Source organism: Staurois parvus, unplaced genomic scaffold (genome assembly GCF_062004578.1).
Source record: "Staurois parvus isolate SC_StPar_1 unplaced genomic scaffold, SC_StPar_1.0 ptg000189l, whole genome shotgun sequence".
Taxonomy (NCBI): domain Eukaryota; kingdom Metazoa; phylum Chordata; class Amphibia; order Anura; family Ranidae; genus Staurois; species Staurois parvus.
Genome location: NW_028317985.1, coordinates 616,918 through 632,838, shown reverse-complemented (window position 1 = coordinate 632,838; position 15,921 = coordinate 616,918). Strand labels below are relative to the sequence as shown.

At 44.9% G+C, this 15,921-nt stretch overlaps 1 long non-coding RNA gene across 1 annotated transcript in view; it reads right to left on the bottom strand.

Moving 5' to 3' along the window:
* Positions 1-271, bottom strand: part of LOC149461986 (uncharacterized) — a 40,520-nt gene extending 40,249 nt beyond the window's left edge. The window contains exon 1 of the long non-coding RNA XR_016312741.1: positions 96-271. This is a non-coding gene — a long non-coding RNA (uncharacterized LOC149461986). The remainder of the gene's footprint in view (positions 1-95) is intronic.
* Between the last annotated feature and the right edge of the window lie 15,650 nt (positions 272-15,921).

The window sequence follows — 15,921 nt, the reverse complement described above, 5'->3', positions numbered from 1 at the left end:
GGCTGTAAAACACAGCTCCACCGCCTGCTTTTACCCCCCCTCCCTACCCTAAAGTATTTCATGAACACTTTTGAGAAATGGACAGACTGGCTTACCTTTAAGAAGTGTCCTTGACTGCCAAGAAGTTTCCCTTCTTTATCACAAGTTTTAGATTAGCGGTAAAAATCCCCAATTGTATTCCAGTTTAATAGCATTGTTATTGTTGCACGCAGTCAGCTCGGTTTCACTTGAATAGAACCTCCAGATCAGACGGAAGACCAAAGTTTGTGGGAAGAGGAATGAAAACACCCAGTGTGCAAAAAAAAAGGAAGTCACTTGGCTTTGTTAGTTCTTTGAGTTGAATCGGCTCTTCAGAATGGAAGTGCTTAAAGCTCTGAAGATTGCTGGAATGGGTTTTGCTGAAAAGGAATCTAGAGTGTATTTTCATGGAGAATATATTTTCAGTAATAGTTTATCTGAAAGGCATTTTTGCTGCAACATTTTGCATGCTAACTGCCTTATATTTCTATTTTCGTCTCACATATACACATTTGCGGTCTCCCCTTTTTCCAACCATTTACAGCAGCCTTTTTACCCCAGAGAAGCCCTTGAAAATTGTCAGGTCTTGTGGAACCCCCTGCTAAGATGAGTCTATTGGGGAAAAGCTCCTTATACTGGTGTCCAAAGGAAAATTGCCCCCCTTACAGTGATTGTGAGAATGTCACCCTAAAGCTGCCCATATACGGTTCAAATCTCAGCTGGTTCAGCCGGGATTCTAAACATGTATGGGCAGGTTGAATCTACCCAAGTCAGTCTGTGATGGATTTGGTAAAATGCCTATTCTGTTTTCTGTTTAAAATATACATTTTATACATATTTACTTTTATACTTTTTTATATTTCTAAATATATGTGTTGTGAGTATATATATATATATTTTGTCTGCTGGGCTTTGCAGTCCTCCTTAACTTGTTTTGCTCAGAGCGATGCTCTCAACCCCTCCCTTCGCACTGAGATGATTTCACTTAGACTTTGGGAATGTGAAGGGGAGTGAACAGAGATAACGGGTTGAGAAGCAAGCATCAAGTTTCTACATTTCTCCTATATTTCAACCAAGCAAAATGTGCCTTTCAGAATGTGACTGTATATACGTAATAGTGACGTGTACTCTATTGTTTTCTATGTATAAAAGGTTAAGCACCGCCCTGCAATAAACAGAGATGAGATGATGTGAAAGTGGTTGTACTGGACAGTTGTCCGTGTAATTATTTTCCGGCGTGCACGCAATCCATATCTCAAAATTAGGAACAGCAGCAGAAATCCTACCCTGAGCCCGATTGTGGTTCTCCCAACCTTTTTAGCTGGCGCCCAACGTGGGGCCCCAGGTTGTGACCGATGGAAGGCCGCGTGAGGGACTGAGCGGCTGGCTGGGACAGACCAAAAGGGATTTGCGCACCCCTGAGAGTACGGTAGGTACTTTTTATACATACCACTGTACGATTTGTTTCTGTCCAGCCTTGGCGCCAGTTTTGTCGGCTTCCAGAGGTCATCAAGAGCGGCAGGTAATTTTTATTTCTCGCCTGGGGTTGTTATTATTATTATTATTATTATTATACAGTATTTATAAAGCGCCAATAGTTCGCTCAGCGTTGTACATTACAAAGGGAGACAGAACATGTGACAGAACAATACCAATACAATGCAAAACATGAGGGGATCAAGGGCCCTGCTCTTTCGAGCTTACAATCTAGGAGGGAGGGGGTGGTGGCACAGGAGGAGATAGCTGTGGGGGATGGAGTGGTAGGAAGAGTGGAGGAGGGAGGCAAGTTAGCAGGGGGTGGGGTAGGCTTCCCTGAAGAGATGGGTTTTCAGGGTGCGCCTAAAGGAGAGGAGAGTAGGTGATAATCTGATGGGTTGGGGCAGGGAGTTCCAGAGGATGGGTGACACCCTGGAGAAGTCCTGGAGGCGGGCATGGGAGGAGGAGACCAGGGAACTAGAGAGAAGGAGGTCTTGTGAGGAGCGGAGTGTGCGTGCTGGGCGGTACTTGGATATTAGGTCAGTGATGTAGTTCGGGGCAGTATGGTGGACAGCTTTGTACGTCAGCGTTAGGATTTTGAATTTGATCCGTTGCGCAATCGGAAGCCAGTGGAGGGATTGGCAGAGGGGGGTGGCGGAGACAGAGCGGTTGGAAAGGTGAATGAGTCTGGCAGCCGTGTTCAGGATGGACTGAAGAGGGGATAGCCAGCGGCGAGGCAGGCCAGTGAGGAGGGAGTTGCAGTAGTCGAGTCGTGATATGATGAGGGAGTGGATGAGCTGTTTAGTGGTTTCTGGGGTTAGGAACGTGCGGATTTTGGCGATGTTGCGGAGGTGGAGTCTGCACGAGTTTGTTAAAGATTGGACTTGGGGCTGGAAGGATAGGTTGGAGTCCAGAATGACACCAAGTACTCTGGCCTGCAGGGCGGGTTTGATGGTAGCGTTGTCGGATGTGACGGAGAAATCAATGGGGGGTGGTGTCCGGGCTGGGGGGAAGACAAGAAACTCGGTTTTGGAGAGGTTCAATTTAAGGAAGTGGAGCGACATCCAGTCTGATATGTCGCTCAGTAGGTGTGTGATTCGGGCTGAGACCAAGGGGGTGAGGTGTTGAGAGATAGATTTGTGTGTCGTCGGCATAGAGGTGGTAGTTGAAGCCGTGAGAGTGTATGAGTTGGCCAAGGGAGGAGGTATAGATGGAGAAGAGAAGGGGCCCGAGGACAGAGCCTTGAGGGACCCCAACAGAGAGGGGGAGTGAGGGGGAGGTGGTAGCATTATAGGTAACGCTGAAAGAGCGTTGTGACAGGTAGGATGAGAGCCAGGAGAGAGCAGAATCTCTGAGGCCGAGGGAGTGTAGTTTTTTGAGGAGGAGGGGGTGGTCGACTGTGTCGAAGGCCGCAGAGAGGTCAAGGAGTAGGAGCACTGAATAGTGTCCATTAGCTTTGGCGGTTAGCAGGTCGTTGGAGAGTTTGAGTAAGGCAGTTTCGGTGGAGTGTAGGGGACGGAAGCCGGACTGTAGGGGATTGAGGAGGTTGTTGTTCGTTGTTTAACGAACCTGCCATTGGATCTCTGCTGACTGTGTATTTGTTCAATGTCTGTCGTCCTGTGCGACTGTGATAACTCAGTAGACTGAAAGATAAGTTGCAATGAGTGTCCTGACCAGGTGAGCTGTTGGCCCCTGGAAGACGGAACCTTGCAATATGTTGCAATGAGATTTCTGACCAGGTGAGCTGTTGGCCCCTGGAAGACGGAACCTTGCAATATGTTGCAATGAGATTTCTGACCAGGTGAGCTGTTGGCCCCTGGAAGACGGAACCTTGCAACAAGGGTCTACGGACGGTGACTCGGGGTTGACGGTGTGAGACCCCTGAGGGTTTAGCTCAGCTGCTGAGGCTTCACGGAGCGAGGGGCGGCAGGTGTAATGTCCTGTTCTGAGTGTATTTGTGAATCACTGTTTGTTCTGAGATAAGACAGAAAGCAGCGGAATAGGGATATTAATCTAATAGTTGCCCTCACTGCCTCTGAAACCGTTAGCTGAGACTAAGGTGAAAGAACAGAACAGAGTGAGAAGTTGGGTGACCCAGAGAGAGGGGGGAAGATGGGTCAGAAGACAGTCAAGCCACAGAAAGGATTATTAGTATGTGATAGTGTAAAGAGGAGAGAAGGAAGTGAAGCAGTTAAAAAGTTATCTAAAGTAGCGAAAGTTTGTAAGCTGAAGGTCAGAGGACTGGCATAAATCATTGTAGGAACAGAGAGGAATGTTATGTGATGAAGGTTTGCTGAACGTGACAGAAGTTTGGAACAGAACTGGAAAAGTGTTGCATAAAGAAGGATAGTTGGAAGAAATTCAAGAAAATGGCAATTGTATAATGTATTTGTATCACAAAATTGTAAATGGAAGTGTGTGCTAAAACCACCGCCCTATGTTGGAATGTGGGGTGGAAGAGGGGAGGGACAGCCCTGCCCTTCATCTAATGCCCACTTTATGCCCACCACCCCAGCCCTGCCCAGTGCACTTCCTGCTAGCAGCCATCTTGCTATACCTGTGTTGTCACTTCCTGCCCTGCCCAGTACACTTCCTGCTAGCAGCCATCTTGCTACATCTGTATGGTCATTTCCTGTCCAGCCCAGTGCACTTCTGCCTGGCAGCCATCTTGGTACACCCGGAAGGCCTAAATAAGGCATATACCCAGTTCTCCCTGTTCTAAACCAGGATGCTTCCTACCACACTCCCGTTTTCCCCAATATGGAAGCATCACCTTCACAAGCCGGATACATGAATGACAATGTATTCGAGCTGAATGATCAACAGCTGCAAGCGACAAGGGCGCCAATAGATTTGACTCCCAAACCCACGCACAGTGGAGTACAACCTAAACAGGAACAGTACACAAGACAACCCCGACATTCAAGATTACCGGAAGGGGCACCGGTAATGTATGTCGCTTTTACCCCATCACAAGCAGCGGCCTTAGTGACGAGTCTGCCTGACCCAGAGAAACAGCCAATACCCTTTTATCGCAGGGTAGTGCAGATACAAGAAACTTACTCAGCTGCTTGGAAAGACCTGCTCAGTCTACGCCAAATTAAAGCAGGACATGTTTTCTGGCCAGTTATGCAGACGGCCTTCAATGATGCCTGCCTGACAAGTGTTATTTCCTATTCTTCAGGCGTGGAGTTTTGTGCCCAGCTCCATGACTGGGCAAAGGAGAAATTAGCGGATCAGACTACCACGATTCAAGACATCACCCAAGATAAAGGGGAGTCTGTGGAGAAGTATTATGCCAGACTCATACAGGCCTTTGATGATCTGGGCTTCTCTCAATATGAAAAGGCACGCATACACATGCTCTCAACTGCTTTTGTTTCATGGCTCAAAGAGGATATTAGGAAAGGTCTGATGGTGGCCTGCCCTGAATACTGCTCTATGAAGATGTCTGACTTACTGTTGGCGGCCAGAGGCATAGAAAAAAAAAAAAAAAAAAACCAGCGCCCCTCATGGTGGTCAATGATGAAGATCCCACCTACACTTGTCCACCACCATTGCCAAATATCAGGGAAAGGATCACCTGTTATAACTGTGGGAAACGGGGACACTTTAGAAGAGAATGCAGAGCCCCAAGATATCCTAGACAAGACAGGGACCCCAGAGAAGGGCAGCGTGAATATCAACCACCACGCCCCAACTCTCGTTAGGAAATGGGCAAACCCGTGTCACTCCTTATGGCAGTATTTTCAAACAAGACTGGGGGACCGTGTAGCTGTAATCCAGGATATTCCTCAACTTAAAGCAGCTAAACAACTGCATGCCTTTCTTGGACTCATATCCTACTGCAGGACATGAATCCCTGATGCTCTCAAGTCTGTGCCATTTACTTTGTCAAGCGAGGCCCTGGAAAATTTTATTCTGCTGAAGCAAGCAATATCCACCGCTCCTGCCTTGGGACTTCCAGATTATGAGAAACCTTTCAAACTGTGTCAGAAAAGCAAGGCCACGCCACGGAGGTCCTAGCTCAAGAACATGGAGGGCAAACCAGACCCATTGGGTACTATTCTTGCCATTTGGACCCCGTAGCTAGGGGTGGTCCTTCATGTCTAAAGACAACCCTCAAGCACTGTTGGACAAAATTTCAGATCTCGTTTTAGCACACCTCCTGCTTCTTCTGGCACCGTATGACATTGCTGCCATCCTGAATCAAGTACAACCCCGACACCAGTCCACGGCCAGACATCTACGGTTGCAAATCTTCCTCCTCATTCCTGACAATGTGACCCTCCAAAGGTGTCTCACCCTCAACCCAGCCACCCTTCTTCCATTTTTCTAGGGGGGAGAAGAAGGCGAAGAAGGAGACCCCTGCACTACTCCACATGACTGCCTTGAAATGATGCGCATGGAAACCACACATCTCCCTACAGTGAGTGAAATTCCTCTGGAAAACCCTGACTACACACTTTTTGTGGATGGTTCCAGATATGCAGATGAAGGAGGCAAGTACCACACAGGTTATGCTGTGACCTCGGAATTTGAAATTCTACAAGCAGGAGCATTATCACCAACTTTCTCTGCCCAGGAAGCAGAGCTTCAAGCCCTCATTACAGCGTGTAAGATGGCAGAAGGTAAAAGAGCTAATATTTACACAGACTCAAGGTACGCCTTTGGAGTAGCTTATGAATTTGGTATCATCTGGAAAGCCAGAGGCTGGAACACTGGTAAAACACAGCCCAGCCATCAAGGATTTAATGGATGCACTGCTCCTGCCTGACCAAGTGGCTGTCTTGAAGGTTAAAGCACATGGTAAACTGAATTCTCAAGAGGCCAGAGGGAACCACTTGGCGGATATAGCTGCCAAAGAAGCAGCGAAAAACCAACGAAAAACGTCCGAGGTGGCTGAAGAGGAGAGTGAGACCTCAGTACAGATACTTTTGGCAGTGCATGTGCCATCTGACAAGCAATACCTGATTTTTATGTAAATGGCCGCTTATACAGAAGAAAGGCTGGAATGGATTGATAAAGGGGCAGACTACGATGGAGAATTGTATTCAATGAAAGGAAAAAATTTGTTTACCAAAACATATGTATCCAGCAATTGTCCAATGGACGCATGGACATGCACATCTCTCTAAGAACTTAATGAACTCACTGATCAGCAAGTATTACTGGGCTCTAGGGATAACCACCTTAACCAGAAATTACTGAGCCTCGTGTGTAGTATGTGCAAAATGCAACCCGGGGAGGACGGAAAAGACACCGCAGAAACATCTGGCAAAACGTCTCTATCCATTCCAGAGGATACAGATTGATCATATACAGATGCCAAAAAGTGGCCGATATGAATATGCTCTAGTGGTGGTGGACATGTTCTCTGGTGGGCCGGAAGCCTATGCTGTTACAAACATGACAGCCAAGACCATGGCTAAGAAATTACTGAGTGAGGTAGTCTGTAGATTTGGGGTCCCAGAGGTGATAGTGATCAGGGTCCAGCCTTCACAGCAACCCTTATAAAAGAGATTTGGACAGCACTGGGGGTCGAGTTGGCCTTACACACCCCCTATCACCCTCAAAGCAGTGGGAAGGTAGAAAGGATGAATGGGACTCTAAAAAACAGGATGCTAAAGATGGCCCAAGAGACTAACATGAGTTGGCCAGACAGTTTGCCTATTGCTCTGTTTAGTGTCAGACACACCCCCCGGGGGAAACATGCCCTGTCCCCTTAAGAAATTTTGTTTAGCTCAGCCCCCCAGACTTGGCTGTTACTTTCCGCAACAGTTGCAATTACAATCTGATGTGTTAACTGATTATGTGACTGTATTATCACGTGAATTAACCCATATCTATGTCCAAGTGTTTTCTCCATTCCAGATTCTGAGTCAGATACAGGAACTCACAGCCTATTACCCGGAGATTGGGTATTAGTAAAGACATTTATGAGGAAACATTCCCTTGAGCCAAGATATAATGGTCCATTCCAAGTTCTGCTGACCACAGCCACTTCTGTCAAGGTGGCCGGGAAGAACACTTGGATACACGCCTCCCACTGCAAGAATGTCCAACCCCTGAGGAAAAGGAGTCATCTACACCATGACAACTATGTTGTATATCCTTTTTCTTATAAGTCTGACAGAGGCTCAACAGGTGGCTATCACCGAAATAGGCGACACCACTATATTTTGGTACAACTCATCCAACACTCATGTAGTTATTTTTACCTTTGATTTCTGTAGTATAGATCCCATGTGGTGCTATGACCATAATCTATATGATCTTAATACAACGAGCATGTTCCGATAGTAGTGACCAGGTATACATATGTGTCATGGATGATTACTGGGGACCAAAAGATTAGAATAAGATTGGAAGGGATCTGGACTGGTGAGTATGCCCTTGCAAAGGTCATTATGCCTCTCCACATCCTAGCAGAGAATACCCCTGACCCAACGCCTGGCCGTAGGAGGAAGCGAAAAGCTCCTTCTGGTAGTTTTGACCCACAAGTGTATATAGATGCCATTGGAGTCCCAAGGGGGGTGCCTAATAAATTCAAAGCAAGAGACCAAGTAAAAGCAGGCTTCGAATTTTTGATCCCCATAATAACTGTTAATAAAAATGTAGATTGGATAGATTACATATACTACAACCAACAGAGGTTTGTGAATTACACCAGAGATGCCCTCCAAGGAATCGTTGACCAGTTAGCCCCCTACATCCTACATGACATTCCAGAATAGGATGGCTCTGGACATGATTTTAGCGGAAAAAGGAGGTGTTTGTAAAATGATAGAAGGAACTGGAACATTTTGTACATATATTCCTGACAATACTGGCCCGAATGGTAAGGTTACTCTGGCTATAAAAAAATTAGAAGATCTGTCAGTGGAGCTGAAGAAGAACTCAGGTATCTCAGACCTGTGGGATCAATATTTTAGCTGGATGAGTGGGTGACAAAAAGTGCTCGCCCAAATAGGTGTAATGGTACTAATAATTCTAGTTCTTTTAGCTCTGATTGTATGTTGTATTCTATTATTTGTAAAGAAGTTAATAAGCAAGGTTGTAGACAACAGCACACCTACATTTCTCCATCAAGAAGAGGAGGACCCTTTTGTGATGGAAGAGGATAAACCTTTCACTCCTCTACAGTCCCTCCCCACCAACAGCAATCTCACAATTTTGTAGGGATAGCATCTGACTTCCTTATGTACAAAGTCTGTGGCAAGGGGGGTGATGAAATAGTCATCACCCGTCTAACGTACAGCATAAAAGAGTTCCAAGGTACATAAGGACAGATGAGCTAGGCTTTATAGGGACAGAGTAAAATAGTCATTTTAAGGGGGGACTGTGATGGATTTGGTAAAATGCCTATTCTGTTTTCTGTTTAAAATATACATTTTATACATATTTACTTTTATACTTTTTTATATTTCTAAATATATGTGTTGTGAGTATATATATATATATTTTGTCTGCTGGGCTTTGCAGTCCTCCTTAACTTGTTTTGCTCAGAGCGATGCTCTCAACCCCTCCCTTCGCACTGAGATGATTTCACTTAGACTTTGGGAATGTGAAGGGGAGTGAACAGAGATAACGGGTTGAGAAGCAAGCATCAAGTTTCTACATTTCTCCTATATTTCAACCAAGCAAAATGTGCCTTTCAGACTGTGACTGTATATACGTAATAGTGACGTGTACTCTATTGTTTTCTATGTATAAAAGGTTAAGCACCGCCCTGCAATAAACAGAGATGAGATGATGTGAAAGTGGTTGTACTGGACAGTTGTCCGTGTAATTATTTTCCGGCGTGCACGCAATCCATATCTCAAAATTAGGAACAGCAGCAGAAATCCTACCCTGAGCCCGATTGTGGTTCTCCCAACCTTTTTAAGTCCACTGATCAACTTGGGTACAACCAGCCTATTGGATTTTACATGTGATTACTGATAGCAGTTATTATAGCCGCAAGCAGCAATCACTGTGTTTTCCCAGTGGGGACAGCTCCCCCCCACCAACAATGGATTTGTGGGAGGCATTCCCCCATCAACACTGATTGAAAATCTATGGCCACCTTAAAGTAGAGTTCCACCTTAAAAAACAAAACTAAAAGTCAGCAGCTACAAAGACTGTAGCTGCTGACTTTTAAAATACAACCACTTACCTGTCCCTTGGTCCTGCGGTGTCCACACCACTGCTGGTTTCACCGGCCATCTTCTCTCCCTGGTGCCGGCATCTTCAGCGTGGGCACTCGGCTGTGACAGCTTGCGGCTTTACAGCTAGGTGCCCACTGCGCATGCGCGAGAAGAGCTGTGCTTTGTGAATGGTCCCATAGTCTTCTAGGACCTGTCACGTGTCCCAGAAGACTACAGGGAGTGAGGGGGGGAGGACAACTTCCGCTTCCGATCGCCTAGGCAATCGAAGTGGGAGCGGGTACCTGTCAAAGGTGCCAATCCTTAATGGGGAGCGGGGGACAAAGGCTTAAAGCGGAACTTTCCCTTTTGGGTGGAGCTCTGCTTTAAAGTGATACTAAAGGCTTACATTTTTTTTCTAAGAAAAAATTCCTGCCCCCTCTCTCTTCTCATTTGCTCACTGGCTGTGATTGACAGCAGTGGGAGCCAATGGCCTCCACTGCTGTCCCAGCCAATGAGGAGAGGGAGTCCCGGGATAGTTGAGACTCCAGTGTACATCGCTGGATCGAGGGGGGGGCTTAGGAGAGAATTAGGGGAGGCTGCTGCACAGAGGTTTTTTTTACCTTCATGCATAGACTACATGAAGGTAAAAAACCTTGAGCATTTACAACCACTGTAAGGCTTCATGTGGCTGGGAGGCAGTAAAACCAGGCGGTTGATCATCCTGACCAAACAGCATTTTGGCGAGTGTTGCTGCCACCAAATGCAACACATGCAGGTTTATGGGGCTGCCTTGTAACGTCTCTGCAAGTCCCCCGCAATCTTGTGCAAAGCATGTGATTATGGAATGGTAGTCGGGCATCTGCAGGGTTAAATCAGTCGGTGGGAAGGTGGCATACCTGTCAAATATCTCTGAAAAGTGAACTGGGCATGAAACACTTTTCAGAGAAGCACTTTTTCGAGTGTTGCTGCCAACAAACACAACAATGCCTCGCAACTGTGTTGCAATTCCCCCGCAATCACCTGAAATGCACGTGATTACGGAATGGTAGTGGGGCATTTAAAGGGTTAAATTGGGCAGTTGGAAAGGTGAAATATCTTCTTCTCACTGTCTGTCAAACATCTCTGAAAAGCGAACCAGACGTGAAACACTTTTCAGAGATGCAGCAGTCCTGGCCACACGTCTGAATTTAGCCCGAACAGTCAGTTAAAAAAGATCATTGGTGTCATGCCGATGGCTCTGCCAGGAGCTGGAACTATGTAGGCGCCATCATATGGGAGTTTAATTAGCCACAGCTCAAGGAACCCCTGGCAATCCTAGTTGAGAATAGCTGATATGCAGTATGTTTCTCTGCAATCGCTCACTATGTGCTCAAAAGTATGTGGACACCCCCTACCCCCTAAAATTAACTTCCAGTGAAGGGTACTGATAATGGTAAAATATACAAATACATTTCAGACAAATGTCCTCGTCCACCCTTGTGCAACAGTTTAGGGAAGCATGACTGTGCCCTGCGCACAAAACCAGCTCTATATAAAGACATGGGGTGATGAGTCTGACACAGAGCCCTGACCTCAACCCAACTGAACACCTTTGGGATGAATTGGAACGCTGATTGCTAACCATTTCTTCTCATCCAATATCAGTCCCTGACCTCACAAATGCCCTTTTGGCTGAATTGGTACTCATTCTTATTTAAAAAAATCCCTTCTAGAAGAGTGGAGGCTGTTGTAGCTGCAAAGAATGGGAAGAAGGGTGGGGGCTCCATGTTGATGACCATGGCTCCGGAATGGGATGTCCATCAAGTTTATATATATGTGTGATGGTCAGGTGTCTGAAAACATTGTTATATAGTGCACATTAAAAAGAGAGGAAGGAGAAAAATGTGCAGGAGAGGGAGATAGAGAAGGAAAGATGAAAGGGAGGGCAATGAAAAGTGAAAAAAGAAGAAAACACAGGAAGGAAGGAAGGAAGGAAGGAAGGAAGGAAGGAAGGAAGGAAGGGAGGGAGGAAGGGAGGGAGGGAGGGAGGAGTGCTGGTTTGCTAAAAAAAAAGACTGACAAAATATAATGTACACATGTATAATATTTCTAAATAATGTTATACAAACACATTATACAAGAAAGAAAAAGAAAGTGAGAGAGAAGAAAGAAAGAAAGAAAGAAAGAAAGAAAGAGTGCAAAACACAGGAAGGAAGGGAGGGAGGAAGGAAGGAAGGAAGGAAGGAAGGAAGGGAGGGAGGGAGGCAGGAAGGAAGGAAGGAAAGGAGGGAGGGAGGAAGGGAGGGAGGGAGGAAGGAAGGGAGGAAGAGAGGGAGGAAGGATGGAAGGAAGGAAGGAAGGAAGGAAGGAAGGAAGGAAGGAAGGAAGGAAGGAAGGAAGGAAGGAAAAAGGAAGGAAGGAAGGAAGAGAGGAAGGAAGGGAGGGAGGAAGGAAGGAAGGAAGGAAGGAAGGAAGGAAGGAAGGAAGGGAGGAAGGGAGGAAGGGAGGAAGGAAGAGAGGAAGGGAGGAAGGGAGGGAGGGAGGAAGAGAGGAAGGAAGGAAGGAAGGAAGGATGGAAGGAAGGAAGGAAGGGAGGGAGGGAGGAAGGGAGGAGTGCTGGTTTGCTAAAAAAAAAGACTGACAAAATATAATGTACACATGTATAATATTTCTAAATAATGTTATACAAACACATTATACAAGAAAGAAAGAAAGAAAGAAAGAAAGAAAGAAAGAAAGAAAGAAAGAAAGAAAGAAGAAAATAAGGAAAAACAAAAGAAGGGAAGGAGAGAGAGAGAGAGAAAGAAAGAATTAATGAAAAAAAATAGAAAACTGTGCTGGTTTACTAAAAAAGACTGACATAAAATATAATATACACATGTATGATATTTATAAAGAAAGAAAGAAGCAGCGGGACATAGGAGTAAGAAAGAGGAAAAGAAGGAAAAACAAAAGAAGGCAAGGAAAGAGAGAGAGAGAGGGAGAGAATGAATGAAAAATAGAGAAAACTGCTGGTTTGCTAAAAAAGACTGACATAAAATATAATTTACACATGTATAATATTTATAAATATTAAGAAAGAAAGAAAGAAAACAACAGAAAGAAAGGAAAGGGAGCGCGAGAAACAGTAGGAAGCAAAAAGACTGAATCAAATCTAGTGTAGACATATATAATGTTTACAAATATTTTTAGACAAACATAATATAATATACATAAAAAAATGTATATACAAAAATAACTAGAGACTTCTCTTAAAGTAAACCGTAACTACAAGAATTATGGGAGCTGATATTGCTGACCTCCATCCAAAAATGCTACTCGCCTGGCCGTTATGCTAACCCACTGCCCTCTGGCCTTGCTTTCTCACTGACATGCAAATGCAGGAATGGATGAAGTTAGGTCAAAAAATCTTATCTGCATACTGTATCTGAGTTAGTGACTGAAGAGGGTCAGTTTCACAGCCAGGCAACTAGCATTTTCAGAAGGAGAAGCCAGCATTGGCAGCTTCTGTGTTTCTGCCTGAAATAGTTTCCTTTAAAATGAAAAAGATAGATAATCTAAGCAGGATCAGGTCTTTTTCCGTCTTGAAGCGCACACACACACACACACACCCCGACTCCATATCTGTAAAGCTAATGAGGTCCCAGAGGGGGAGCTAGAGGGCTGCCCGCCATCCGCAGTGTTCTGCTCAGCTGTTCAATAGAAGCTCTGCTGGGGATATGGTACTTGGTAGTACAAACAATTTGATCTCTATAAATAAAAGGTGGTGTCAGCGTAAGGACATTTGTCTTCCCATACACAGAAATCCCTCATCTTCTCCTGCACCGAGCTGTACTACGCTTTGTTCAGACGCGGAGAAATAAATCAGAGTGTGGTACACCCTCTCTATGAAGTGCCTGTGGCATTATCTGTAAATGATTTACTGGATATATAAATAGTTTAGATCGTTTATACAGTCTGAACGCTGAATCTGTTAAAGACAAACATTTTTTCTTTCAGATGTACATGTGAAAGAGATCAGCTTAAAGAGAACCTGTCAGGAAATGCGGGGAGTTGGCTGGCATTTAAAGCCCGGTGGGCAAATCCCCCACCTGATAACTTCCCTCCCCTCCTCCCTGGTATCCCTCTGCTGTATGTTTTGCTATTTTTTTCTTTTGTTTTTGTTTTTTTTTAATTCCAATATATATACCGTCTCCAAAGACATTAAGATGGTCCTTAGTGGTCTTCAAAAATGCTGATATGATGACAATAATGTAATAATGCACATTAAACTGAATACATTGTGGTGACAGCCCTTCGGGGGTGGGCCTGTGACATCCTGCATTGACAGCATTGTCCTTGGTCTTCACTTGGCGTCATTCAATCCAGAAGACTGAGGACATCTTCAGGCAGAAAGAAGTGCTGCAGAGAATGGCTTTGGGTTTGGTTGGTAAGGAGCCAGAGCTGCTGCAGGACCATATCCACCCAAAAATAGCCTGGTGCAGCTTCCAGGGCTGTTATGCTTATCCGTCCTTCATTATTTAGGAAGTACCCATTCTGAAACAAAAATGTGGATATTAGGTATGTAGCACTAGCCTCTTAGGAGTCACTGAAGATTTGGATCGCCCTATAGTTCTACACAGCCAGGAAACACACATTTCCTTCAGATCTTGCACACAGGAGACAACAAACAGTCCTTGAGCTTGTTTGGGATTTTATTAAAGGTGTTAATAACTTGGGGTAAGGGGTGTATGGGATGCCCAAGGGAACTGCAAACTGAGGACAACTTCCTGGCAACTATATACAAGTCCAAAGATAGAACTTCTCTTCTTGGAGAGCTCTCCAGCCTCTCCTAGTGTACCACCCCAGACCCCAGATAAATCTTCTTCTTTACCCAGCTGTCTGGAGGAATCACTGGGCAAGGGGATCCAGTGCCTGCCACTTTAAGATGAACAGTCCCAGGTAAGGAGCTGATCTGGTTTCCCACCAGAATGCTCTTTTCTCCTTAGCTGGCCCAGGGGATGCAGGATTACTCACTCAGTCTCTTTACTGTGAGCTGGTTTAGGTAGGTGGCTGCCTTCAGACCTTCCTCTGGCCTGGCTCCTGTCCTGGCTCCACAAGTAGTTCTCCCTCGGGGGACTGGTGAGGCTGAGTGATCCTCCTTTTCAAGTTCCAGCCTGCAAGTAGGCCCCTTCCCACTGGGCCCCCTCCCAGGCTCCTGCATCTCAGCCTTCCTCACATCTTCCACCTGAACTCTCCTGCCTTTGAGCAGGCTCACCCACTCTTAAGGGTTGTCCTGACCACATGCCAAGCCTCCTGCCTGAGGATTGCTCAGGATCTCTCAAGAGTGCAGACCAGCTCCTCCTTATTTTTTTTTTTCAAGCAGAAATTTTTTGAAAAACCATCGTAATATAGTATAATATTAATACAATTTAAAAAAATAGTATAATTAAATTAAACAAAAAATAAAATAAATAATAAGAGATAAATCAAGTGAATCTAAAACAAATCTCCTTACAAGATTAAATTAACTACAAATGGAAACTCTTCTAGGATAAACGCTGTTGATAATTGCTACATTTTCTTGTTTCCTCCTACAAGAGGATTTGGGCATGGAGCCAAGCATTATTAGACACAATACTACATAATCTCAATGTGTCTATTTCCTGATATTGTTTTTTTTTTTTTTTTTTTAGGTATTCCAGCATTCTGCATAGGTACATAAATATTCAAGCTGGCTGATCCTCATTTTTTTCTTGTAATGATCATAATCTGACATTTACTATATCTCAGGCTGCCTGGCGACCCTTCCATGTGTCTCGCCATCTCCATCTGAAAGACAAGACTGTGGTCCAATTTATATACAGCTGTTCCTTTTCGCAGAGTCAGCACACAGTACACAACAGATGTCTCCATAGATTCAAAATCTGCTTTACAAACCTGTCTTAGCTGTCACTACCGGCTCTCCCACAGTTTCTCTCTCGGCTCACGATCTATCAGGTTATATTAATCACTTACCAACTTGGTAACGGCACCAGAAGCTGCCGCAAATCCACAATACTGAACAGGAAAGGAGAAATATCATATAGAAATGATCGTCTTCAGGTTCTACATAAAATAATTGAATGGCTTGTTAAGGGTGGTAGGAGACTATATTGGTCATTGTTTGCTATTGTAGTTACCACCAGGCCAGGAAAAAGCCTCCCATGGCCAATTTTGTAAAATTCAATGACCGGACCATGAAACACTAGCATGAATGGACCTAGAGGGCATCTGACTTTGACCCTTGATGGTAATCTTGCACCTCCTAATCAGACCATTGACAAATGTGGCCTGAGTA